Source organism: Phyllostomus discolor, chromosome 7 (assembly GCF_004126475.2).
Source record: "Phyllostomus discolor isolate MPI-MPIP mPhyDis1 chromosome 7, mPhyDis1.pri.v3, whole genome shotgun sequence".
In the NCBI taxonomy this organism is placed as follows: Eukaryota; Metazoa; Chordata; class Mammalia; order Chiroptera; family Phyllostomidae; genus Phyllostomus; species Phyllostomus discolor.
The window spans coordinates 49,699,275-49,726,946 of NC_040909.2; the positions used below are offsets into that span (position 1 = coordinate 49,699,275).

General features: G+C 37.5%; 1 protein-coding gene and 1 non-coding gene across 11 annotated transcripts in view; both read right to left on the bottom strand.

The window, feature by feature from the left end:
• ERC2 (ELKS/RAB6-interacting/CAST family member 2) overlaps positions 1-27,672 on the bottom strand; it is an 869,430-nt gene that overhangs the window by 620,593 nt on the left and 221,165 nt on the right. The gene's annotated exons all lie outside the window — the stretch shown is intronic.
• Positions 23,972-24,043, bottom strand: LOC114502205. The gene has a single exon (XR_003685052.1). It is a non-coding gene; the product is annotated as a small nucleolar RNA SNORD72 (small nucleolar RNA).

A 27,672-nucleotide genomic window follows, 5' to 3' on the forward strand; every position in this document is an offset into this window, starting at 1 on the left:
ATAGGCACCATGCTGATCTTCTTCAGTAATTAATTCTCTGCACTTCACCCATAATGAAGATTCAACAATTACTAAATAGATGAATGGATGAATGAATGAATGAATGAAGATAGCTAGATGTAAAATACATCACAGTCAAAAATAAAAGACCTACATATAGACACATTCAAGCCTGACCAAGCTTCATGCAGTGCCCAAACCTTTCCTGTCTTGGGCTCAACCACTTCCCAGAACAACTTGGCTTCTGATTAAGACCAGCATACTTTTCTTCTCCCTCATATCATCCCAGTAAGCAACTATCTCCCAACTGGGTGCCTTTTGTCATGCCAGGAATGAAGATACACACTGCACCACCACAGACTAAGCTCAGAAAGTAGAATTTAACCAGCTCCCTCCCAAACACAAGGAAGCCATCCATATCTGTTGGCAAATGGGGCTCTGTGGAATTTGGACTGCCCTCACCTCTCCATATTTTTAAAAGGAATCTGTGTGCCTAAAATGAACATGTTGGACACCAGAAATAGAGCACCCAAGCAGGTCAGTATAAACAATCTCATTTGAGGAGATTCCTTTGCCAGGAAGGCAAGCCTTGTCAGCACTGTGGTGGGACCCCTGTTAACCACTGGCCTCATTTCACACAACACCAACTGAACTATGTCTCTTACTGGGAAAAACCTAGATGGCACAAAAATTGAAGGCAACATATGCTAGAAAATGGCAACCATGTATGTCAAATAGAGAGGAGACAAATTAATAGAGGGGCAATAAACTCAGGGATTACTGAAGAAAAGTAGCTGAAAAATGACAACCAGTAGTTGACTTGGCAGGATAACTACACTATTTCTGCTGACACTTCAGCCCTGCAATTTACGTAACTCTTCCCTTTTTTCTATTCTCTGCTCCTTGGCACCTACACCTCAGCTACTGAAGCTCTCTTTGGCATCTCTCCACAGTAATTAATCCAGCCCTGGTGGTCAACCAGAGGGTGGACATTTTACCAAAGGCCATTACTCCTCAAGTAAGCATTTCTAGTTAAAATATATTTGCAGTTTTTAAAATACATGTTTACCAAATACATTTTTTAAATATTCTATAATACATCATCTCTGATAGTTAAAAACTGCCAAAGATACACGTTATTTTACCCATATCTTTCTGTTATATTTTTATATAACTTTGCATCAATAATATGTAAAGAGATATCTGTATCCACTTAGAATATAAAGAATAAAAAGTGATACATAGATTTAAAGTTTTTATATGTTCACTATGCCAATTAGATTTATTAAGTTATATATGTTAATATATATATTAAGGGCATAGCACATTATATACAACTATATATATAACTATAACTATATATGTGTGTGTATATATATGTATGTGTACACACACATATACAGAGAGTTGCAAATAAGCTTATTTTTAGATTCAGATCAGCAAACATGCTTAGGTTTAGCCAAGGCTGGTCAGAGTGTAGAAAAACAAGTCCTCTCAAATGTTATCAATGAGTGTCTAAACAGCACAATCATTTATAAAGTCACATGGCAAAATGTGACTTTATTCCCACCAATTCCAGTGCTTGGAATTCACCCAATGAATTTATTTACACAAGGACTTTAGTATTTATGTAAAAGGATGTCTAAGGCAACACTATTTACAACCAAAAAGAGAAAAAAGTACTGAATGTCCAAATTCAGAATAAAAAAGAAACAAGAAAGATAAAATGTATCAGAAATTCTTAAGAGGTTTGGCTTCAATGGGGGCAAGAGGCTTTCCATGGTAGTGAAATAAGAATGGCCGGGGAAGGAAAACACAAAGCCAGTGAGGAGTGTACTTGTTTATTATTATAAAAAGTATTGCCACAGCCTATTTATCCTTCTTCGTGGTATTTGAGAACTTTAACACAGACCTTTGAGCTACATTGAAACTATTGTTGTGGATGCCAGACAGAGACACCACATAAAGTCTGGACCAGGTGGGTCCAGGCTCTCTCAAAACACATACATAGACACAACCATACACAGGTTTTAATGTGCACGTGTAACTAGGGTTACAAGACCTTTTCACTCCACAAACACACATGTATTCTACATGTAAACACATCATTCTCTTCTACCCTCTTGGAGACCCAGAGATCTGAATAAAAATAAGAGAAACTCTGTGCACCCACTAGGAGCCAGGCATACGCTGAGGGCATTACATGGCCACTAATGCAATGGCCGGCAGGCTGCCCAGAGAATTACTCTCTCCCTCAGCATGTATTTCCTATCATCACATCAGGCTTGGTCTTTGGTGGGAAAGGATCTGCTCCCCCTTCTTTTGTTTTCTCAGTCCCTTCCTGTTACTCTCCCCTCAAGCAACCCCTTTCTCATGAAGACCAGAGTCTTGCACAGGATCCCAATCTTACTTCAGCCTTCTACCCTCCACCTGGGTTCTTTAGTAAATCTCTCTCTTTAAAAATTTCTTTAAAAAAAATTTCTCTCTTAAGATTTGGTCCCCTCTTTCCTCATGCCTCCTCTTTTCTCCCATTTGTTAACTGCTACAAGAGGAAGCTGAAACTGTCAGCATACTAATTATGAAAAAAACAAAGCAGTATTTTCTGACATCCAGAAGCTGGTCTGGTACTCAGAACCAGACCACATTAATCTGTTGGACATCCGTGGACTCACAGAATACCAAATTCAGATAAAGTTACTCTGAGACCTTGATAAAGTGAGAGAACACATCATAATCTCATCTAAATACAGACAATAATAAAATCACTGTGTCACTAACTAAATACCGAACAACCCCTTTTCTGGACTCAAATAAGTGACTGCTGCTTATTTACCAGTGATGATTTTATCTTCACTCTAGTCTCCCCTCCCTATACAGATAAGATTTTTGAGCTATTCAGTCATAGAATTGCATTCACTTTCCCACAGCATCTACTCTAGAATAAAACTCTCTTCCGTGAATCAGCCAACCCAAGTCCAAATTCTATAATAGGTTTTTATTCTAACAGCCTCTTACCAAGACACCTCAAGTTTCTCTACATTGTGTGTTCTCCTCACTGCAACAAGTAATAAATGCAACATGTACAACAAGTGTGCTCTGGTGGTCACTGGATGGACATCACAGACACTAATATCAAGGAAAATGAACCTCTACGTCCCTAAGGAAAAGGGGATGTTGTCCTATTGATGCTTCCAGCCCGTCAACAACCAGGCAGTCAGCTACTCACACTCAACTCACAGGGCTCTGGCCAGAACCTCACCCCTGGCAATCTGCATCCCCAAGCATCACCATCTATAAAGAATGCAGATTATGCCTCGTGCAATTGTACCATCTTTCTGTTTATTGAGTGACTATCGCAACTGAGATGCTTTTACTATTTTTCAATGAAAATATATCATATATCATCTATATTAATAGTTAGCAGTGAAAGGGCCTGGGAACTTAATCAAGAGATGTTATTTGTAATTTGCTCCAAGAAACAAATTATCTACCTACAAAATATTTATTACCTGTACTGATTGCTTCTATGAGCAATTAACTCTCACATGGTAAATTAGAGAAAATACTTCTAGCCCAAGTGCAAGAAGACTGTTTTCATTTTCTGTTTGTTTTGGGGGGGATTGTTTTGTTTTATTTTTTTAGTTAATCTTCTGCATACTCTGTGGGTCAGGAATTGTGTTTTGTTTGCTATCATCTCCGCAGCACCTAGCACTCTACTTAGAACAGAAAAGAAGTTTAAAATATTTGCTAATGTTTTGTAGTTACATAAAATTTAAAGTATATGCAAGGGGTTATTTCTTTTTAAATGGGAAAGAGGTGTGAAAAAGTGAAAGCTGACAGAGATGAAGAGATAGCCCGAGGCACTGCAGGTCCGAAAAGGGTCCCACACCCAGGATACTCTCCCATCTGGCTGGTGGTCAGGGAGGAAGAGCACATACCATGGTCCCATCAAGAAGTCCTAGGCTTACAGGCTCTCTTATACATCCCAACTCCCAACATCATTATTGGTAACCTCTGCCTTCTTGTGGAGGACTCATCCAGACTCCCTGGCCTCTTGTTTTTACCTCCTTAACCACAATAATCATTTTGTTTGCTCTATTGCAATATTAGTTACTCTAATTACCCACAATTATTCTCAAGACCTTGTCAATACCAAAAACTAACTCCTGTTTAAAATCTTTATGCTAACATCCTGGCTTTTAACCTCCCCCTCCACACTCCATCTTCCTAGCTCAGCTACCTTTGCCTCATTCTCATCTACAGCCCATGGATCCCACTACTTCATCAACAGCCCACTCTGGTCATTTCAAAACTTGCCTTGCTTAGATTCCAAATCAGTCCTCATAATGTTAGTGAATAGGTGAATAAATTCAATATAATGTGGAAGTTGTGCTGACACATAAGCAATTTTTCTGAGGTAATGAGAAGTAAAAATACAGCAACAGAATTACAGCCTCCAACAGGAAAGAAAGAAAATAGCTCTCAGTTTGATGGAAGCCTTTTCAGTTCCTTTTTTTTTTTCAACTTTTGAAAAACCTGAATCTGAGCTCCCTCCCCAGGGTCACATCCCAGTCTTACCTGGTTTGCAGATTGTAGCAAGTTGCACTTCTTCCCATGCCCTCCTTAAAAAGCCCCACTCAGTTCTATTTCCATCTGTACTGCCTCAGCACCCTAAAACTAGCCTTTCCATCCTACTCTTTTTTATGCTTTCCTACTCTTTCCTGAGGCCCCAGCAACACCAAGAGTTGATGATGAGGTAGCTCAATTGGAACACTCACACCATGTTAGTGTAAGTGTAAACCAATACAACTACCTTGGAAAACTACTTGGCAATATCTACTAAACTACCTTGTGCCTCTAGAATTCCAATCAAGTAAAATGAACAAAGATATACATAAGAATGTTCACAGCAGCTTTACTTACAATGAACAGAAGCTAAAGACAACCTAATGTTATGAATAGCAGACAAGATAAACAAGTATATTCATACAATGTAAAATTACACAGAAATAAAATACAACTTCTACTATGAATAGCAGCACAAAAGAATTGCATATATGTGATGATTAGAAAAGAAGCCAAACACAAGAGTAAATATAATATAAGCCCATTTATATGAACTTGAAAAACTGGCAGAATCATGGTCACTTCAAGGAGATAGAACTAATAAGGAGGGGCATGAGGGGTTTGCTGGGGAAAGAAATACCCTACATCCTGATCTGAGTGGTGATTATATGAGTGTAAACATTTCTTCCTTCCTCTTTATATTTTTTACTTATGGCAAAATATACATAACACAAAATTGTAAATGTATGGTTCAGCGGCATGAAGTGCATTCATAATGTTGTATAACCATCACCACTATCTATCTTTAGAAATTTTTTCCTCCAAATTGAAATCCCATGTTCACTAAACATACCCATACTCCCTTATCCCTAGCCCACGGCTGCTACCATTCCTCTGTCAGTGTGAACTGGACTACTCTAGATACCTCATATAAACAGAATCATATAGTATTTGTCTTTTGTGATTGGCTTATTTCATTTAGCATAATGTTTTCAAAGTCCATGGATGTAGTAGGTTGTGTCATATCTTACCCACTTTTAAGGCTAATAATATTCAATTAAATGTATACACCACATTTGTTTATCCATTCACTTGTTGGTGCACACTTTCATCAGTTGTTTCCACCTTTTGCCTATTATGAAATATAATGCTACTACAAACATAAATGTCTTTTTGATATCCCCCCCTGCTTTAAATTCCTTTGGGTGTATATACAAAGAGTAAAAACATTTTAAAAAATAATCAAATTGTATTTTTAAGACATGTATGACTTACTGATTGGTACACTATATATTAATAAAAGTGTAAAAAAACTAAACAACCAAAAAATCATATCCCTGAAATACCCTCCAGTTAGATTACATGCCTGCTTGAGCTGTCTATGTTTTCCTTGGGGAGATGTGATATCAGTTATTGTTTTGGGTTTTTTACTTTCTTTTTATTTAACTTATTAATATATTTTATTGCTTATGCTATTACTGTTGTCCCAATTTTCTCCCTTTCCCCCTCACTCAGACACACCCTCCTACCCCCTGAGGCAACTACCACACCATTGTCCACATCCATGGGCCAGGCATATATATTCTTTGGCTACTCTATTCCCTATGCTGTAGTTTACATCCTGATGACTTCCCTGTAACAACCAATTTGTACTTCTTAACCCTTTAACCTTTTTAGCACATTCCCCCGACCCCTCTTCCATTTGGCACCATCAAAATGTTCTCTGTACCTACAATTCTGTTTCTGTTCCATTTGTTTGTTTATTTTATTTTTTTAGATTATTGATAGATATATATTTATTGTCATTTTATTGTTCATATTTTTTATCTTCTTCTTCTTAGAGAAGTTCCTTTAACATTTCTTATAATACTGCTTTGGTGGTGACAAACTCCTTTAGCTTTTTCTTGTACAGGAAGCTCTTTATCTCTCCTTCAATTTTAAATGATAGCTTTTCTGGGTAGAGTAGTTTTGGTTGTAGGTCCTTGCTTTTCACCACTTTGAATATTTTGTGCCAATTTCTTCTGGCATACAAGTTTCTGAAGAGAAATCAGCTGACAGTCTTATGAGAGCTCCCTTGGAGGCAACTAACTGTTTTTCTCTTGCTGCTTTTAAGATTCTCTCTTTGCTTTAATCTTTGCCTTTTTAATTATGATGTGTCTTGGTGTGGGCCTCTTTGAGCTCATTTTGTCTGGGATTTTCTGTACTTCTTGGACTTGTATGTCTATTTCCTTCACAAGTTAGCAAAGTTTTCTATAATACTTTTTTTACTATGTTTTCAATTTCTTGCTCTCTTCTCCTTCTGGCATCCCCATGATTTGAATGTTGGTATGCTGGAAGTTGTCCCAGAGGGTGCTTACACTATGCTCATTTTTTAAATTATTTTTTCTTCTTGATGTTCTGATTGGGTGTTTTTAGTTACAAATATGAATAGGTATTGAATGGTCTATACCATTCCTATGTTCCCCAAAGCCCCAATACTTTTAACGCATGATTTTACAGAATGCAATTTTTAACACTGTATGTATTTTGTTATAATACTTACCAATATATAATATATTTATTTAACATATATTTAGCATTGTTTATGTTTAGTGAAGATACAACAATAAAGAAGACAAAGAAAACTTCCTTCCTGACCTCTGGGACAATAATCAACATACCAACATTTGTCACACCTAAAGGATCTAGAAAAAGAACAACAAACAAAACCAAAGTGAGAAGAAGGAAGAAAATAAAAAAGACCAGGGCAGAAATAAACAAAATAGAGTCTAATGCAAGAATACACAAGACCATGAAAGCAAGAGCTGATTCTTTGGAAAGATAAATAATATTGAGAAACCTTTAACCAGACTCATCAAGAAAAAAAGAGGACCCAAACAAATAAAGTCAGAAATGAGAGAGAAGTGACAAGTGACATCATATATATACAAAGAATTATAAGAAAATATTACAAAGAATTATATGTCAACAAACTGAACAATCTGTAAGAAATGGATAAATACCTAGAAACATATGATCTTCCAAGAGTGAAAGAAAATACTCCTGGCCGAAAAAAATGATCCTGAACCAAATATCTTCACTGGTGAATTTTACCAAACATTCAAAGAAGAATTAATAGCTATCCTTCTCCAAATAGTACAAAACATTCAAGAGGAAGGAATACTTCCAACCTCATTTTATAAGGCAGCATTACCCTGATTCCAAAACGAGACATTACAAAAAAAAAGAAAATTATAGGCCAATAGATGCAAAAATCCTCAACAAAATATTAGCAAACCCAATTCAGTAATACTTCAAAAAGATCATACACTATGATTGGGTAGGATTTACCCCTGGAATGCAAGGTTGGTTCAATATCCACAAATCAATTAACATCATACACCACAAACAAAATGAAGGATAAAAATCATATGATGATATCAATAAATGCAAAAGAAGAATTTGACACAATACAGCATCTATTTCTGATAAAAAATCCATTTATTATATTGAGGTATTTTCTGTCTATTCCCACTTTATAAATTATTTATTTCATATTATGTATTTCAGAGAATATTATCTTTTTTATAAAACTAAATACAATTAATATTTGTATTTTTTAAGCCTTTTACCATAAAGTAGGGGAAAAAGACAAACAAAAGATTGTGTCATAAAATTAAAATAGTACCATTGGCATTCAAATGTTCTTTCCCACTTACCCCAGAATCTCCAGGACATATAATACTTCTCACATAGATTATTGCAATATTTTTTATTTCATCCAAATGATAGTAATAAAATTAAGATAACAATATGTGTCAGATGCTAAGGGGAAAGCATAGTTATATGTGTTTTGTTTATCTTCTCTTAATCCTCACAACAACCTTAGGAGATGGACCTGTTATTACTCCCATTTTATAGATGTAGAAACTGAGGCTTAAGCATATTTAAGTTACTTGGAATTCAAACCAGGACAGTCTGATTCTAGGGCTCATAGTTTTAAGTATCATAAAACATACATATCTCAGCTTCTATTCTGAGTTTAAATTAAGCTGTCTAAAGCATGGTGCTCCAATACTTTGAGTGACTCCTTCTATATTAAGAAAAAATTATATTACTCAGTGTTCAATACTTTTCCTGCTCTGACTTTCAAGATCTGCCCCTCACACTTCAATCATTGAACTGAGCATTTTTTCTTCAATACACAAAGACTCCCCAAGCCCTTTACCTATATGCACACTCCCATAAATTCGTCTTCTCCATTACCCAAGACCTAGCCCAAAAAGCACCAGCTTTGTAGCATTCCCTCAACCAACTGTGCACTTGATATAGCATCTCTGACTGGCTGCTTGTACTTAAAACATTCCTCTCAGAATTTCATGGGAGTCCATGACATAACTGTCAATGCATTATAAATTAAAGTGGTTGATTATGCAGGGGTTACAAGTATGACACATTTATCTGCGCTAAACATATTTCTCTCTATTTTTTGAGCCACAGGGAAACAGGTCCAGCCTGACAGGCTGAATTTTAGCAGTCAATCATTATCATTAGCTGTTCTCTTCAAGAGTAATATTATTCAAATTGTCAACAGTGACTTTAGGAACAGACACATGGCCCAGTTACTGCCTATCAGACCATTTCTTTCATAGAGTGTTTAAACAGCAAAAGAAAATCATTCTAAAGAAATCATTTCTTCAGTTGCCTCTAAAAATGAACATGGCTACACAAAATAAACATTACACAATTTACATTAGAAAAAATTTCTTTATAAAATATAAGATCTAGACTTATTTCTTAATGTGAAGCAAAACAATGCAAAATAAGAAACAAAAATCTTTTCTGACCTAGTTACATGAAATTTAAAAGACTAGTTTTTGGATAGTCTCCCAAATCAAACAGGGTCTCTCTTAGAGGGCTTTCTCCCAACAGTCTAGAATTTCCTTCCTTTCAAATTTTTCAGAAAACATCCTCCCATGTTCCAAATGATCTCCATTCCAGAAGAACCACAGGCAATTACGGGCTGTCTCGATGTGTGTGACTTCACCCTTGTGTAACAGCCACATACCCCAGGGGGCCCAAGCAGAGATAACATGCTCAATCTGCAACCCAAACAGGAAACTGAAAGTGAAGTGGTCAGGCCATGCCGTGACTGTGATATTTTTATCACACATCACAAGGAGTGGTGCCTGCAACCAACATCTACACTGGGGAACTTGAAAGCATGTGGACAGATACTGCAAAAGTAGAATGGTGAGGAAGTATTTAGGAATAAAAGTTACCCTGCAGAGCAAAGCTGCAGTTTATTGATGAAACTAGAAAGAAGGGAAGGAAACAAACATATCTTGACAACGCTGCTGCCTGACAATGAGAGATGGTTATCCAAAGACACTCCGAAATGGAGCAATCCCTCATGATTGTGAATGTTGCTTCTCCGAAATTCAATGTTTACAGGCTTCACATTGGCAGCGATCTTGAGTTTGAAACCTGGTTTACCAGCTGTGTGGACTTGGGAAACTTACTCTCCTTGACCTTTAATTCCCACATCTAAAAAATAAAAGTGGTACCTCTCTCAGGGACCTGAGCATTGAGAGAACACTTACAAAGCAGACAGCACAGTACCTGCCACATAGCAAATGCCAATAAATTATACTTGCTGCTATTGTCATTTGATGTTTATTATCTGAAGGCATTGAAACAAAGACTTGTCATCTAAACCTATGCTAGAAATACAATATTTTGTGATGATGCAATGTTCTATATAGTAGTTACCAGGCACATGTGGTTATTAGGCACAAGAAATATGGCCAGTCCAATGGAAGAACTAGTTTTTAATTTTATTTTAATTAATTTAAATAAACAGCTACGTGTAGCTAATGGCTACTGTATTAGATTGTATGTGTTTAAAATAACTAAAATACCACCTTCCTTTGAAGAAAGGATGGCCTAGCCCAATGGCTCTAAAATCTATTCATAGACCAATGCCAATCTGCCATCAAGTTTTCACTGAGTCCACAGCAAAACAAACCAAAATGTTCAAGTTTATGAATTTTTCATAGAGCTAAACCAATTCTATTTAAGGGACTATTGCTCCTTCTGAGATTAGACGTTCACTCCAAATTTTTATGAAATTCATTCATTTAGTAAATGTACATTATTCTCAGCATAATTCCGTGGATATGGAGTAAATAAAACCTTTTCCTGCTTCATTGAGCTTACATTCTAGTGGAGGAAGAAAGACAATGAACAAACACACATACATCTATAAAAAATATCAATGAGCAGGATAAAGTACCAGAGGGAAAAGGAAAGGATTAAGGAAGCCCTCTCCCATACAGCAGCATTGGAGCAAATATCTGAAGGAAGTAAAGCAACTAGCTATGCACTAAGGGAAGAGCACTCCACGCATAAGACACAGCAAGTACAAAGGCCCGGAAATAAAAGCACACGTGGCATATCCAACAAAGAGTTTATTGTGGCTGAAGCAAGTGAACTATAGTAGATAAGGTCAGAGAGCATGTATCAGAACCAGATAACGTAGTACCTGGTAAGCCACTAGAGAAACTTTGGCTTTTTTTTAAAGATAAAATTCTATTTTTTGAATAATTTTAGATTTGTTGAATAGTTACAAAGCTAGCTCAGAGAGTGGTTCTCTCTGCCAGTTTCCCCAGTTGTTAAACATCTTATACAACTGTGGTGCACTTGTAAAAACTAAGAAAATAGAATCAGTGCAACAGCATTAATTAAACTCCAAACTTTATTCAAATTTCACCAGTTTTCCCACTGTCATTTTCAGTTCCAGGATACCAGATGCATCAGGACATGACTTCTTAGTCCCTTCCTCTCTGTGACAGTTTCTCAGTACTTCCTTTTCTGTCATGCCCTTGCAGTTTTAAAGAGTACTGACCAGGTGTTTTGTAGACTGCCCCTTAACATGGGTTCTCTGATGTTTTCCTCATGTTTAGCCTAGGGTTATGGGTTCTGGGAAGAATACCACAGAGGTGAAGTACCCTTGTCATCACATTCTATCAGGTGATGATATCCACATGATTTATTACTGGTGAAGGATTCTGGCTTTTATTCCAAAAGCGATGGGAGCCACAGAACTTTGAGCAGAGAACAGACATGGCCTCAACTTTTAAAAGAATCATTCTGGAAACAGGCTGTAGAAAGCAAGAAGCTTGGAGAGCAACCAGGAGCTTATTAAATGATTCAGGAGAGAGATGATCATGGTGGTTTAGACTAGGATAGTGGCAGGTGAGGTTGGAAGAAGGGGTTGAATCCCAGGTAGATGCTGAAAGTAGAACCAGCAAGATTTGCTCATGGCTTGGATGTGAGCTGTGAGAGGCCAAAAGATAATGGTAACATTTTTTTGTCCTGAGCATCAGATGGGAAACACTGAAAAAGGACTAAGGGAATGGGGGGAATTAAGAATCTAGATTGGATTCATTGCATTTGCAATGTCTATTAGATATACAAGCAGAGAGGTGGAATAGCGATTGAACAGATGATTCTAAAAATTGAAAGGTAAGATTTAGGCCAAAGATATAAATTAAAGAATCATCAATAAACAGATGGTATCTGCAGCCATAAAATGGATGAGATCACCCAGAGACTGAGTGTTAAGAAGAGAAAAAGTCTGAGATTGAAAATGATGAAGGGAGTTGGTGATAGCTGTGTTTTTTCTCTCAATTTCCTAATTTGGAAAAATTAAAAGCTAGCAACCCTATAGCAATCTTCGAAGGTTTGGTGGTATACATATAAATAAATATACATACACTTACTATTTTACTGTATCTTGGGTTTTTTTTTTTTACTCCAAAGTCTGAGAACCATAAATAATATCTCCAGCTCCCTTTGCTATCTTTAGTGGTTTTTCAAAGGTTTTTCTGGAAGGCATTCTTTTCTTGCACTGGAAGCTTATACTTTGGAGAGGAAAAGGAGATACAACTTTACGGGCTTTGACAGCATGAGTCCTCTGGCTGCAGAGAGGCCCAGAGAGCAGCAATCACTTAGTGCTGTCTCATGGCCCATGGACACTGCTGAGATGGCATGCATGGTGGTTCAGACAAGAGACTTTGGAAGGGGGTGTGGGTATGCCCCAACTCAGCCACTTATTACTACAGGGCTATGAATAAGCAACTTCCCTCCCTGAGCCTCTGCTTGCTTCTCAGCACAACAAGGTTCTTCTTTTAATGTACAGAAGGCCCAAACACAGTGTTATGCCCAAAATTTCTGACCAGTTGCAATTTTGCTGCAATGTTGTCCAAAGCAGAACAAAAATGAATCTTCCTACAAGAAAATCTCTTTCAATTAGGGATGGAGGCATGAGAAAACTAATTAATTTCACAAACAACCATTTACAACAATTTCTTCAAATGCCTAAACCTCTACCAGCAGCCTTACTAATAAAGAATAAAATCTTTCAAATGTAGCTTTGAGGTTTGCAATTTTCATATTCAAAACAAATAAACAAAATCCCAAGATGATGACCTTTTTAGAGCAAGCACAGTAAAGGAGCTAAAGAAAAAACCAAGGTTTATCCCAGATCTTACATATCACAATGTGCAGAAGGCAGGACAATTTTAAGCAATTTCCCCCGCTGTCTTCCGAAGCAGTGGTTATGAAGCATTGGTGTGAATCAGGATCACCTGGAGGACTTGTTGAAATGTAAATTGCTGGGCCCAACCTCGGAGCTTCTAATGCAGTAATTCTGGGATGGGCCCTGAAATTTTGGATTTTAAACAAGTTCTCAAGTGATGCTGATGCTGCTTATCCAACCACCACACTTTGATAACCACTGGTCTAAAAAAATGCCCAATATGTCAGAGCCATAGCTGAGAATATTTGAGTGGACACCAATCTCTTTTATTTACTTCCAGCAGGGTAATGATTGATGGACAATGCCTGCAAGATTTTACCATTTGATTTGCAAATCCAGCCCTAGATAGTTACTATATGAATCATTTTCCAGCCATTCAGAACTTCCAGGAATTCGTGGACACCAAACCACACACTTTTGAAAGCCTTCCCTAAAAGGAAAGCTTATGAGAAGCCCAGAGGATATGAAGTAAAGACACTCAAAAATAAATTCAATAATTATTTCATAGCATCATTGTCAAATTTTGACATAACCAAAGGCCATATGAAATATACTAGAAATTGACTACACAGCAAAACCTAAGTAATTAAGAAAAAGTAAGACAGCTTAGCCCAACTGTGGGGGAAAATTAAAAAATAAGTGTCTTAGTACTTGTTTTAAAAACTATATACCATGACTAAGAACAAATAAGAAAAAAGAGGAAAATTCAGTTAAAATTGCTCTACATTATAAAATGCAAATAAAAATTCAGAATTATGCCACCTATTCAACAAGATTTGCATTCCTACTTCAATGAAGTAAATATTTATTAAAGCACACTCTGAGCAAGCCTCCTGGAATGAAGTGTACCCTGCCCCTCATCCTCTGACTCAAGGACGTCCATAGTGTGAGCTGAGGAGTGTCATAACAGTAAAATAAATACACTGAACACAGAGGAAACAACCCATTATACCTCGTAGGAATGGAAGGGCATCCCAGGTGGGTGCACAGCAAACACCACGTTCTAAAAGCAGAAATAGTTCAGGGCATATTGGGGGAAGGCTGTACAACGTGACGCAAGTGGAAAATGCTATTAAAGTGGGATCATGTGAGACCCCCAAAGACAGCCCACCAGAGTTTGGCCTTGCATCACATTTAACAGGAAGTCAATGAATAAAGGTGTACTCTGTAAAGGAACAAGAGTACCCCTGTGAGAATGCAGAATTTAGGCATAAATATAGTAATAGCAATACCAGATGCCAAGTATGAAAACTTTAAGGTCCACACAAAATGGTAGAAAAAGAAGTTATAGAGATCATGTGTTTGCACATATCCTCACTCTTTCCCCATAATTATGCACTAGGCCGGACCTTTACAAGCTGCCCTACAAGGGATTCTAATACAGTGCCCTCTATTGGAAATCACTTCTAAAAACCAGCAATGAAAGCTTTAGCGGAGGCTGGAGAAATCACAGCTCAAACCCAGACAAACCAGGGTGTTGAGTTCCTTGAGATGTACCTTTGCTGCCACTTGTGAAACCTGTTTGTACATGACATGTCTTCAGAGGTAAGACCTATGAATTCTGTGGCAGCAGGACAAAGGAGACACGTGTAGTGGAAACGGTCATGTCTTTCTGCAAAAGCCAGTGTACAAAGTAACTGATCTGCTTGAAATTATTTATCTGCAGATTTCATTGAAAAGTGTACTCTTGCCCTGGCTGGCGTAGCTCAGTGGATTGAGTGCGGACTGCGAACCAAAGTGTTGCAGGTTCAATTCCCAGCCAGGGTACATGCCTAGGTTGCAGGCTATGGCCCCCAGCAACCACACATTGATGTTTTTCTCTCTCTCTCTGTCTCCCTCCCTTCCCTCTCTAAAAATAAATAAATAAAATCTTTAAAAAAAAAGAAAAGTGTACTTTTATGAAGTTCTAAAAGGGCTATCTTCATGGCCACCACATGGCCCAGGCTACTACTATTTATTCTTGCTCAGTTTAGGATTACAGAAAACTCCTACTGTCCAGTTTGCTTGGGACAGTCCCAGTTATTGTTGTCCCAGTAAGTATTAATAGCACCCTCCTTCATTCTCAGAAATGCACCAGTATGGATGTATAGTCACTCTTCTCATTTATTCTTGTCTCACTTCAATCATTCCTCCACATAATAAGGAAATTATTATGACAGCCCCTGATTCCTTCCCAGTTTAAAACCTTTCCGTGGCTTCCACTGTATTGGCACCAAAGGCCCGCCCTGCTAGGCTCATTCCTGTACTTTTCTTCCTACCCATACCAGAATTCTTTAGTTCCTCAAGGACACTAGAGATTTCTGCCCTGGGCCCTCACACATGCTATTCCTGCTACCAGGAATGCTCTTCCCCATCGTCTCCCTTTTCCTGCTAATTTTCAAAAATCGTTTCCTCGGGAAAGCCCTCCTAGAGCACCTCTTCAGACTTTGCATGTGCACTTGTATTTATAACACCACATGTGTGACTCAATGCTTGTGCACCTACTTGTTTAATGTCTGTGTCCATGGAACACAGCTCTCTGAGGACAGGTTTATTTACCATAGAATCCTCAGTGTCTAGAACAGTGTCCGCCACATAGTAGGTGCTCAATTAATATTATTGAATAAGTTAGTTCACTCAGATCACATGTTACAATTTTTGGTGTAAAAAATAAAGTCACCATTTACAAAAAGATTTAATTTATTCATCAGTATAGTAATTTCCCATTGCTGCTGTTACAAATTACCACAGACTTAATGCCTTAAAATAACACAAATTTTTAATATTATACCACGAGAAGCAAAAAGTCCCAAATGAATCTCTCAGATTATAACCAAGGTGTCAGCAGGACCATGATCTGAAGGCTCTAAGAATCCCTTCCTTTGCTTTTCCCAGCTTCTACAGGCTGCCCAAGTTCCTTGGCTTGTGGGCACATTCCATCTCCAAAGCCAGCAATTGCATTACTCTGGTGCATTCTTTCATCATCACATCTGCTCTGACTCTGACTCTCTTGCCTCCCTCTTTCACTTACAAGGATCATCATGATTGCATTGGGCTCATCCAGATACTTCTGGATAATCACCCCATTTCAATGTTCTTAATTTAATCATATCTACAAGATCTTTTGCCATGTAATTTAACCTAATCAGAGGTATCAGGGATTAGGATACACACCTCCTTGGGAGGAGGAGCATTATTCTGCCTAAAATTTATTTTAATGCATTTCTCCCTTTACATGAATACAATAACAGCAATAATAGGAATGAGAATATATTGTGGTGCCCTGGCTGGTGTGGCTCAATGGATTGAGCACTGGCCTGTGAACCAAAGGGTCACTGGTTCAATTCCCAGTCAGGGCACATGCCTGAGTTGCTGGCCAGGTCCCTAGTGGGGGGCACACGAGAGGGAACCACACATTGATGTTTCCCTCCTTTTCTCTCTCCCTTCCCCCCTCCCTAAAAATAAATAAAATCTTTTTTAAAAGAATATATTATGGTTCTGTATCTTATAGAATCACTAAAAATTCATTTTAGACAAGGCAAAGAGTAGCAGCATGAAAATAAATGCAATTCATTCTTTCCTTGGAACAGTTTCTCATGTAGCAGACATTTCAGATAATTTGCTCAATTCAAAACAACTGCCTTAATAGCCAATGTGGAATGTAGTAAAAATGGCATATATAAATGAAGAGAATACCTTTTCCTATGAGTGAGGTGTTTTGTTTGTTTGTTTGTTTGTTTCAGTAAGCTCAACTAGATATTTGGAGAGCAAAGAATTCAATTCCATTAAAATTCATGTTTTATACCAACACCCGCAAGATACAATTCCATGAGCTAGACGATTACTAACATTAAAAGTTCTGACCCACAGTTCTTAACAATTTTTGGACCATGAACCCTGGAATTTCTAGGAAATTCAGATGGTTTGGGGTATTTTAACAGAATGGTTTCAGTTAGGATACAGACACCATGACAAGTAACAGCAGTAGCAGTGGCACCATTTTTCCTTATAATCTTGAAACAATTCATTCTTCCTGTTTCCTTTAGGGTTTACAGTAGAATAAATGCTTTCACAAAGAAAGCATTTCCTCCCTTGTCCAGAATCCTTTGGTCTATGTCACCTCTTTCCCTTCTCAGGGAACTAGGTGTACTAGGCCACATACTATTGTACATTCTTCTAAAACCTGGTATCTTTCCTTAAACTCACCACCATGCAACTGAGTTCTATCCAGAAGGGTTTGTCCCTTCCAGGCAACTGCTTATCCATGCAGAAAAGCAGGTTGGGTTTCATCCAAGGACCAAATTTTCTGTCTCTTATCTCTTAGGTTTGGTTTTTCTTCTCCCTCTTTTAATTTATTTTTACCTTATGCATCCAATAGTCATTCAATAAATATCACTGAATACCTGCTCAATACGAAGCTGAGTATTGAATTGTAATAGTAAACAAGAAAGGCATGACCCCTGTCCATATAGAGCTTACATTTCATGGGGGAAACAAAATTAAATAATTATACCAACAAGTACAATAGCGATATTTGTCATGATAAGTCATAGTAGAAATCACAAAATGGCTGCACATGAGTGAAATCTGACCAAGAATTTTAAATAGTTACTGATTTTTAAATAAAAAAATTCACGATAAAATAAGGAATTTCTGCTACTCTTTTTAAAAAAAGGACTAGAACTGAGCAACAGCTGTCCCTTTGACAGAGCACATGGTTTCTGATTCCATAGTCCTCAGCTCTCCCTCTGTCTCCCTGACAGTGAGCCACAGTTCAACCATTTGTCATCACGTTTATGCTGCTGTATTAAACATAGTAGCCACTAGCCACATGTGACTATTTAAATTTAAGTTTTAATTAGTTAAAAGTTCAGGTCCTTAGTTGCACTAGCCACATTAAGTGCTCAGTAGCAACCATAATGGACCAGGCAAATATAGAACACTACAATCAATACAGAAGGTTTTGCTATCAACAATCCATTTCATTCTTTACATCACACACTTGTCTCCTACAGGCATACCAGTTTGCAAGCCCTGCTATAGGATGATATGAAATTGTTTAAAGAGAAGAACCAAATTGGATCTGGAAACCCAAGGAAGGCTTCCCAGTGGAAATGACCAGGCAGCTGGGATCTCAAAGACATGCCAATGTTGGTGGGTTGAAGGTAGCTGGAGGAAAAGTGATCTAGAAAAAGAAAACAATGTATAAGGAAATACAAAGAGGGAATCTATACTTACAGAAATCTTTCCTGATTATCTAGGCTCACTTCACATCTTCTTACTAAAAAAATCCTTGTTTAACATATATCCAAGCAATAGAGGGCTACATATAAATTCAGATCTTCAAATAACACTGCTTATGTTTTTGAAATTTGAAAAACCATCTCCATTTGAAGGGCACATACCCAGAAAATCAACTTTTCTTCCTCTCCAATTCAGGATGATAGTTTCCAATCCCGAGACTATCAATGCCTTAAATGTGAGGACCATCTGCTAAGCAGACCGTTTCCCAGGGAACAGCAAATGCTCTTCTTGAGTGAATTCCACTGTAATAGTTTTCCTTTCTAAAGGACAGTGACTTCTCTGTGGAAGAAAGCATTCTTGATTTTTTTCACAACTTGCATCTTCTGGAAAATGATGTGCTTTAGGAATTGTTTCAGACCCCATGCTGCTGAAAGCCAAGTTTTTGCTAATAGTTTCTCAAGTGCTGGGGCCTACTTATTATTTATTTGACACTTTTTTTTTGGACCCTCAGCAGTAAAAATATGGAAGCAGTTCTGATCTTTCCACTGAGGAGACCTTGCTCTTTTGGCCCATGTAACCAAATGACAACTAATTCCATGCAACTAAATTAGAACTATTTCTGAAACATCATTAGTTCTGTTGGAAATAGAAAAACACATGACTAAGTACTGCCCTAAAAAGCTCACAGCTAATTCCTACAATCAACGCAAAGGTCGACATGTTACAGGCGTTAAATGACCAACTAACACACGCACTGGTAAAAAACATCAAGGCGAGTCTACATGTGCAGCCTACGAGGGGGAAGCATCCCTCACACAGTTCTTCCACTGAGCTCTGAAGGAAATCTAGGGGCAGTGTTTTAGGCAAAAACAAACCCAACTTGTTACTTCCCAGCCTAAGCCTTTCTGCCCACTTTCCTCTCACAGATTCTTGAGACCAACAAGATTTAAGACTTTAGTCCCATCAGCAGACTCCCAAACCCACAAAATTCCTGCCTATACTTAATGCTACATTTTATACTTCATTAACGGGATCCTTTGCCAGCATCAGTGGGGATCTTCATCATGCCACCAGATGACGGCATCACCCTTCCCGGACTGCACATGTGTTTATTGCAAGAAGAAATATAAAATCCCCCACTCAAGCCCTTCCAGTTGGCCTGTCTACTACTTGCTTGTACTTTCATCTTTACTGTGAAGCAACCTTGTTAAAAAAATTTTATTTTTCAGGTGCCACCACAGATAAATCGTCCTTTTGATCAGAAAAAAAGCATAGTGAAATTAAGAAAGGACACATTTTCCTTTTTCTGGGAAGGTTTTGGGGATGTCAGTCACTGTAAAAATCTTTCCCTGGGAATGCTGTCCACATCTGCAAACTGTTCCCAGAAGGTCTATGCAGAAATCCATTTAAGAATATACCTTTGCTCCATGATAAGCAATCTTTCCTGGAAAATGCCAACCCGGCCTCCTCAGCTGAACTACAAAGTCACATTGCTTTCTTTTTTTCTATGACAGGACAGAAGGAAGTGATTCACACACCTGAATTCTCTAAGAAACGGAAAATTTCTCACAGGAGAGTGTTTTGATAGCTTTACTTTCTTTCAAAATCACGACATACATTGAGTTTAAGGGTTCCTTACCCAGAAGAGAAAGAAAACTTAAGATAGGATCATGATAATGTGAATAATACCTTATGTAAATGAGTTCTGCCCTTTCATTTTCTTTCTCTTTTTGCATTTTATCAGAAGTAAGAATTTTGCAAATTATAATGTAGATGGAACAAATCCGTAGTTTCTGAAGATACCGTCATACCTATACTACTACTTAGTTGTGCGATCTTGTCCAAGCTCCTCAACCTCTCTTAGACCTAAACCAGAAGGGCCCTTGTCCTGGGCCATGAACTCTGAAAGGCCCCACACATGACAAACCTCAAAAATGCAATTTTTTCTTTGGTAACATCCTGAGCCAATTGGGAGGGACTTGTTAACTGAACTTGGCCCCCAGAGCATAGGATGCAGAGCATAGGATGAAAGCCCTTGAGAAGATGAACCACAGTCTCTGCCCTTAGCAAGGACAAAAATGGTGTCCAGCTGTCCCAAATTACCCACATAACTCTGCTACCTCCCCACCCCCTACTCAGAGGATGTGGTCTGAGACATACTTAGAACACTCTGGAAGGCCTGAGTCAGACAAGTACAGCCTGGAGGTGGAGAACCTGCCCAACCCACCTCCCTGGGGAGCTGGGCAGGTCATCCCCATTTTTGGTTGTGAGGCTCAGGGGTGTGGGGCCTGGGCCAGTTCCCACCATGTCTTGCTCCAGCAGAACCATGCTGCCAAGCAGGCTCACAGGCCACAAGGCTGGCCCTGATAAGACTGAGGCTCCTGTAGCCCCCAGACACTGGGCTGCAGCCCCAGGAGAGAAGGCAGGCATAGCCTGATTAGACAGACCTTTAGCACATTTAGAATTTGGTCTATGGGTCTCCATTAGCACTTGTGCTGGCCCCACAAATGGTAGGGCATCCTGTTTCTGGTTCCTTGTCTAAAAATAAGAGGACCTGCTCCAAAATGTCATTATACTTTTCCCTTAAGTACCTTAAGGTAAAGCAAAGTAAAAATTACAATTCAAGATGTCAGAAAATAAAATAAAATAAAATTTATTTTTCCAGAGTTATTCCAAGAAGAAATCTTTGAATGAATTGCAGTTTCTGGCTTGCCCTTTCCTACCTCTCAGGTTGCATGCCCTATAAAAAGAATGTCATTAAGTAAAACTATGGTTTAAAGTGCTTAGGGATACATCCACACAAAATACCACAAATACCACACCGTAAAATTCTCCATGTGGTATAAGAATCACAATTTATCGTTCTCTAATGATCAATTGGCAATTAATATTTAACCACCTACTTGCACTGAAGACCTTTTCTAAAATACACATGAGGAAAAAACTATGGAGAGATTATTTCAAGACTCAGCATTCAAATAATTTTAAAGAGAACAAATAAACAAAAGCCATGCCAAATGGAGCCCAAACTTCAAACACTGAGGAGTATTTACTATTATTACTGAGAAGCATTAACTTAAAAAATCTAGAGATACCAGTTGTGAAATACTAATCTGAATTTTCATTTTTCTGATTTTCATACTAATTACAAAGACAGATGTACTTACTATTCACGGTGCTTAAATGATAAGCACAGTATAAAAAAGAGCTTTCCTCCTCTGATCAGAAGCATAAACAATGTTTCTATATTATGTCGTATTCCCATATATCATGGAACTGGCTGAAATGTATCTCTGGCTACTGTAAATCATTAATACATTTATGTTGAATTTCCTCCTTGAATGTAGAAAACAAGTACATAGCAATGAAATCTGGATACACAATTTGAGTGTGAGTTTCTTCATAATCCATTTTACCTGATTTATATAGACAGGAAAGAGGGAAACATTAAACCATTTACAAACCTTCCCAACCTCTCCTAATTAGGCCAGTCCTGCATAAAGAACTTCATAGTTTTAGAAAATCTGAGAGTGATGAAATTAAAATGAGATAAATTGGGGGAAAACACACATATTCAACACCTGTTCTCAAATTCTGTGTTCTAACAAAGTGAAAGTTATAGGTAATAGACACAGAAGGCTATGACCAGGTTCCTCACTGGCCACAAAATGGTATTTCAGAAATTTCTGTCCATAATTTACCATTATGAAGAAATCTGTGAAATAAGCCAAAAGCATCAAAGAGCACAGAAAATGTGCTTGACATGAGAAGTTTATTTACCAAAACATTAACTGAGACATTTAAAGTAACCAATCTCTGTCAGGAGTTAAGGTATTAGTTGTTTTTTAAAAAGCATTTGAATGTCTATTTAAAATGTTCTCAGAATCTTTCTGTGTAGCAAGTTGCTGAGTAAATGTAAATGTAAAAACTAAAATATCTGAAGTAAATGACCCCGTTCTAGAATATATGTAAGGCAGTACTAAAACATCTACCATATTTCTTCAGAATCTAAGCCACCATTGATGGTAAGGCACTTCTTAATTTATATCCATAGAGAAAGAAAAATCTTGTAATAATAACACCATCAAGTGTGAGATGTATCCCAATTTCAAAAGTGGTAAAATGTGTAAAGTAAGTCATTGAAATATGGAACAATGATGCTTGAAAAAACTAGAATGAACATTTTGTGTATGATGACCACTTAGCAAATATTTGTAAGATAAATGAAAAAAAATGGAAAGAATAAAATTTCTGTACAAATGATCGCAAAGACAAATAGCCTCTCCCTCACTACTCTGGCCCAGCTTTCTCTCCCACATCAGAGTTTCTACAGAGTTGCAGTAAAAAGCACACACTCCAACACTAATTTTATATACATATCTACACACTCACCCCAGTCTAGTGAAGGGGGTCAATAAAGTATGACATACCCTAAACCCAGCTGCCAATTTTATAAATAAACTTTTATTTGAAATCAGAGTCATGATTTATATATTGTCTATGGCTGTCTCCATTATGCTATAATGATTGAACTGAGTAATTGCAGAGGCAAAATAGCCCAAAAGCTTAAAATAGTACAGGGCTGGCGAAATATTCCATTTAGTTTTTTTTCATAAAATAAAAGATACATTTTTCACTTTCACCAATAACTTTATTGATTTGGATATTTTGAATACATTGGCTACCTCCTGCTATTGGCTTTTAGTGGGAAGACACCAGGGGTGCTGCTAAACATCTTCCAATGCATAAGACAGCCCCACAGCAAAGAATTATTTGGCCAAAATGTCAATAGTACAAAGAAACTTTGCAAACCACTTTTGACATATTCCATCAGTCACAGCACCTTCTCCATATACTCCACAAATCTTTTTTTGCATTTCAGTTGTGTTTTTTACCTTTCTTGAAATAATAAAGCATAATATACTGAAAATGTTGCTTATTTTCTTTCATCTTCAACATTAAAATGGCTGCACAAAATTTCACCAATTTTGATGTTTTTTTTTTTTTTCAGTGAACAGTGGTATGAAGCTGTCCCAATAGAATCCAACAAAACTGTTTCCAAAGAAGTTAAAGACAACTAAGCATTACTAGAGGCATCATGCAGAAAAAAACTTAACAAACTTTTTGGTCAACCCAATATTAATTATCTGGTTCTTTAAGAAAAAGTTGGCCGACCATACACTAGAACATGAGGCCTTAAACAGCAGATGCCACATTATAAACTGGTCTTACTCTCCCAGCAGTATCTGACACCAAGTTAAAAGCAGATAATGAATGCCTAGCAGTAGATTTTAGTAATCTAAGAACACCACACTTCTAAATCAAGCTGAAAGGTCTTCTGACACACATACCTTTTCACACTTATCTTTATTCAAACTAATTTCCATTTCTAAAAGACTCTCTTTGTACTCCATTTTACCTTTCTTTTAAGATTTAGCATATAAATCAGCTCCACACAAGCTGCATGACTAATGCAGAGATTAACTCCATCTATCTTCCTTATTAAATTCAGTAAATAGATGCTTTACAGAAAAAAAAGACTAATTTCATCTATCTTTCTGATTAAATTCATTGAATAGATGCTTTTAAAAAATAAACAGATTTTAACAAGTTAAATGCTGAATTCAATATTGAATTCATATGTTCAGACTTTTTTTACATCACTCATTGAATAGATACTTGAGGACCTTCAATTGTCTTTCACACAACAAACTACATAACAAAGAAGCATTAGCCACCTAAGAGTAATTCAAACATCAATCATTTCCCAGTTAGACATGCTCTTTGTGTTACTCTAGGTAAGGAGCTACCAAATAGAATTTGACACAGTCCCCATCCTCACAGGGTCAGTCCACTTAGACTTTAATCTCCGTAGACTCATTTCAAAGTAAACACATAGTAAACAGCTTGATAGTAAACAGACCTCAAGCTGACGATAAGAGGAAGATTCACTAAGTTATTCAATCAGGACTTTTAGGTATTTGCTGTGTGCAAAGGCTCTAGGGCAGATGGGAAGATGTACAGTCCTGGTTCCTTGAGCTGTGTACAATACTGAGACAAGGGTATTTTGACCAGCTCTAACAAAAGGCAAACTATAGAAAAATGCAGGCCTTTGGGTTCCTGAAAAGAAAGGGATTCATTTTGAAAGGACTGGGGGTTGAAGAAGGAAAAAAATGAAGATCTGATGAAGGAGGTTTTGGGGTGGATTTTAGAAGAGAAGATGAATTTGGGGTGGATTTTAAAAAGGAAAAAGGAAACCTTTCTGGGTGAGGGAGAAATGAAGGCACAAATATGGGTGCATCTGTACATGCAACAAGGGAAGATATTAATATACAGTCATCAAATGCACCTTACCTGTGCTGTGCCTGCCCAATATATCTGGGAGCAAGAGAAATACTGTGTAAAGACAAAAAATGGCCTCTAAAGTTGATTTCATATTGTCATCACTCTGGTCTAAGGAAAGCCCTCTGTGGGTGAGGAATATGGTAATTTTTTAAAAATCTGTATGGTAAATTAAATGTGTGTATATTTAATATATTTTAAGTTCTGCTCATATTTTAGAGCACTGAAGATGATTCTAACACTAGTCTTCAAAACCAATTGTTTTTATAGCAAAGTACAGAGCAAAATGTGAATTCAACTCACTATGAAAAGTACCACTGCTCATTCTCAACTGCTTGAACTCTATCACTTTAAGCAATACAGAAGGCACCCAGTGTACAGTATCGTAACAGCCAATGTACTGCTAGCTATGGATCAGAGGTTATTCCCAAATGACCCTAACTTAATACTCTATTCAGTTTGCCAGCCTGTATTTGTGTGTGTTAAAGAACACACACCTTTAGTTTTATTTAAGAAGGAACAAAAGTTCCTCCACTGCTTAAATGCTTCTTTATAATCTGTCTTGGGAAGTGTCAGGAAGAACATACATTTCAGCAATTTAATCCCCAAACACTAGCAGCCCCAAGACTTTCTCAAGTATGTTTCACCAACTCTTAGGTGTAGGTAGGCTGTTTCCTAAAAGCAAGCTTCTTTTGCCTTTCCTGAGTGATATTTCTTCCCTAGTCATCACAGTAAATCTATTCCTCAGGTGAAATACTTATCCTCCTGACTTGCCTTCCCATGATACACTAGAGTAATTTAATATTTAAACATCACTTAAATATTTAACAAAATAAACAAAAATATTTTCTTGGCTGACTTATCTTCACTTGGCATGTACTTATTAAGCTCTAAACTAGGGCTTCTCACTCTTGACACATTGACAGTAGAGACCAAAGAATTATTTCTTGTGGGGGCTGTCCTGTACATTGTATAATATTTAGCAGCACCAGCAAGGCACAGAGTCCCCAAAATAGACATGAATATTTTAAAAAGAGATGAGATCCTTGCTTGTAAGAAATATGAAACTTCGCCCTGGCTGGCATAGCTCAGTGGATTGAGCACGGGCTTGCAAACCAAAGGGTCACAGGTTCGATTCCCAGCCAGGGTACATTCCTGGGTTGCAGGCCATAACCCCCAGCAACCGCACATTGATGTTTCTCTCTCTCTCTCTATCTCCCTCCCTTCCCTCTCCAAAAATAAATAAATAAAATCTTAAAAAAAAAAGAAATATGAAACTTCATGGGTGAGGCCAAAGCTCCAGAAATGAAACAATTTAGAAAGCATGTCACACAGCAATAACTTCAACTAACGGTAAGGAGAACCCACCCTGATTGCATCAAAACTTAGAATTAAATTTTTAAAAATGTAAAACAATTTTTAAAAGCAAGTAATCAAGTGGTAAATAAAATGTGGATTAACAGTACTTAACAAGTTTATGTAATGGATGTCAAAATGACCTGAAATTCACCTGTCAATTTGTTTATAATGAATACAATTTTCTGTTATGGTTGAAAGTTATTTGTGCTCTTTAATAGGACAAACATTTCCCTTATACTCTAGTGTGATCTATAATTTGCTTAGCAAATCATTTCCAAAGGCAAACTTTCACCCAGCCCATACAAACTGATACAAATTTTAATGAGTGGGTTATCAATTAATTAAACTTTTGCTTGAGAAATAATTGACCTCACAACTATTAAAGCTGATCAGGAATAATAGGGGCAGGAAGAGGGGTTCTCAGTCAGTTCTCTCTTCCTAGTAGAATAACCTGGGCCTCATTTCCAGTGATCTGATTTAACCTGTGGTGGGACTTGCTGTCTGCACTTTGAAATTCTCTGGATTGTTCTAATGAGCCCCAGGGCTGAGAACAACTGGATTAAAGGAATGTCAGAGCAAACTGGGCATCAGGAACACTTGAGCAAACCCCACTGCAGACTATAGGCTCTTGAACCCCAGAGGCAATCAACTCTCCTACCAGCTCGTACTCTGAAACCTTAAGCAGATTATTTCTCTCTGATCTTTGGCTTCTTCATCTGTAAAATGAAGATCTTCAGTTGAGTAAATGAGAAAACTCATGTAAAGCCTAGCATACTGACTAGAAGTGCTCAGTATATTTTAGTCATTACTATAGACTTTCCAGAAGAGGTGACTTTTGAGTTGAGTCTTGGTCTTGATGGTAAAAATAAACTTATGTGTCTCTGTCCAATAATTTTTCATTCCTACCAATTAATTTCTTTTAAAAAGTGTTGGGGGAGGTCACAAAATTCAATGATATGTTGTGTGGACTTTCTGTTTACAATTAACATGCAAATTAAAGAACAAACTGCATTTGCCAATCAGGCATCCAAAATCCAACTGATGTGTTATACTTTGCCACTTGAATCTTTGAGGTCCCTGAACTATTCCAAGAGCCATCCTACCCTCTTCAACAATTACACAAATGTTTGCAGCAGCCCCAACTGCTAAGGCAAAAGTATGTTTTCATCTACCTGCTTCCTTGCAATAATTAATCCTGCAAACACAATAAAGTAAATTCCAGGCGGAGCTGAATTTTTTACAGTATTAGTTATGAACCCCTAAAATGATTTATAATGGAAATTCTGAAACGTCCTTCACTATGGAGGATATTGGTCTTAGGCCCAATGACAGAACATGTGTTCACAGGCGCACACAACTGTGTGTATGCAATATGCATACACAGAAAAGGGTTCCTTTCACTTAACTCAAATTTATTCAGAACAGTTTTATGTTATTTATTTTCATGAGTTTTAGACAAGATCTTTTTTAGCACATTACAGAGGCCTGGAGGGGCTTTCTGCATAAAAGACAAAGCCAAGCACTGTTAATGCGAAGTATAGTAACTCAGTGTGTTGAGAAATACGGCCAAACATATTTGAATATGAAACCATCAGGCCAAG